Source organism: Kogia breviceps, chromosome 12 (assembly GCF_026419965.1).
Source record: "Kogia breviceps isolate mKogBre1 chromosome 12, mKogBre1 haplotype 1, whole genome shotgun sequence".
Lineage (NCBI taxonomy): Eukaryota > Metazoa > Chordata > Mammalia > Artiodactyla > Physeteridae > Kogia > Kogia breviceps.
The window spans coordinates 47,062,801-47,064,263 of NC_081321.1; the positions used below are offsets into that span (position 1 = coordinate 47,062,801).

At 36.1% G+C, this 1,463-nt stretch overlaps 1 non-coding gene across 1 annotated transcript; it reads left to right on the forward strand.

Annotated features, from left to right (window-relative positions):
* The first annotated feature begins 404 nt into the window (after window positions 1-404).
* On the forward strand, window positions 405-535 carry LOC131767523 (small nucleolar RNA SNORA38). Its single transcript, XR_009338731.1, has one exon. It is a non-coding gene; the product is annotated as a small nucleolar RNA SNORA38 (small nucleolar RNA).
* The last annotated feature ends 928 nt before the right edge of the window (window positions 536-1,463 follow it).

Below are 1,463 nucleotides of genomic sequence, written 5' to 3' on the forward strand. Positions count from 1 at the left end.
TTCTATCTGTGAAAACAAGTTGAGGCAAGCTGGCATATTATCCAAGGGATATTTATTATAGTTACTGAAGCACCCAAATTGCCTTCTTATAAAGCACTCCCACTAATGAGGTGGTATCTTCTCTGGAGAAAAAGATACAACAAAGTTCCTTTGAATTCTAATTTTAAACCATGATCTTTGATATTGCTAATTCTATACATTTAATCTATAAAGATCATTGAAACTTGTCTTAATATTGTATTGCATCTATTAAGGTTATAGTAATCATCCTTCATCCTCACGTAGCCACACCCACAGTTCCAATAGTTTAGCTTTATGAAGACACTCAAGATCACTGTGATTATTCTAGAAATCTGTCTCTTCAATAGATTCTCAAGAAGCTTTATCATTCCATTCAAAAGTCTTCAGTCTTCAAAGGCGTGTCTGTGGTTTCCCGTCTTTGGACACGTAAGAATCGGAGGCAAAGAAATGTGGACTTGGAGAAGTCTGGGGCCAGCTTGCTCCCTGCAGGCTCAAGAGCAACCATCCCACATAGAAGTAAAAAAAAAATAAAAAAAGTAAAAAAAATAATAAAAAAAATAAAAAAATAAAAAAAATAAATAAAAATTAAAAAAAAAAGTCTTCAGTCTTAGTGAAAGCCACTGGTTAGCTATGATAATTCTTTCTTTTTATCTGGAGTCAGCACATTAGGAACAGATTCTTTGTGCTCTATCCTGAAGGTCTATAGCTACATAATCAAAATATATTGATTCAGTCTCCTCTAGATTCCATTACCAATCCTGTCCACAGACATGAAGAAGCTTAATGTTCTTGGGCCAACATTAACCCAGTTTTGCTTTTAGTCCTATAAAATTTTAGTTTCTCTTTTGTAATGCTTGCATTTTTTATTAACTCATTCACCAAAAACTGAGTGCATTAGGTAATGTCGACTAGAAAGACCAAATGTATGATATGCATGTTGCTATTCCTACAACCAGTGCCCAAAACAGACATCATTAATCAACCATGCCACTTTTGCTAGTGTAATAATCTCAACACACTGTGTAGATAGCTAGTTACTGCCTGGGAGTTGGATTGCAAGTTGAAACATACTTACCATCCCTGCACTAGATATGGCAGGTGATTAATAAAAAACACTCTGACCACACAGAATAGTGGGGAAGATAGAGCAATAAACCATTACATACAATACAGTACTTAATAGATTTGGACATAAAAATGGCAACACATAAGAAAATTCAGACTTGGGAAGGAAGATGAGAGAATAACAAAGTCTTTTCCCATGCTAAGTGAAGCCTGAGTTTAATTTCAAGGAACAGGTTGGAATCGACTAGGTTAAGTGGAGGTGGGTTAAGGGCAATAAAATGTGCAAAGCCAATTAGACCTGAGAGACCAGGGCTCCTCTGGAAGCAGTAGCATGCTTAACTGTGGCTGAGGACAAGGAGTTGTGACAGATTCATCAG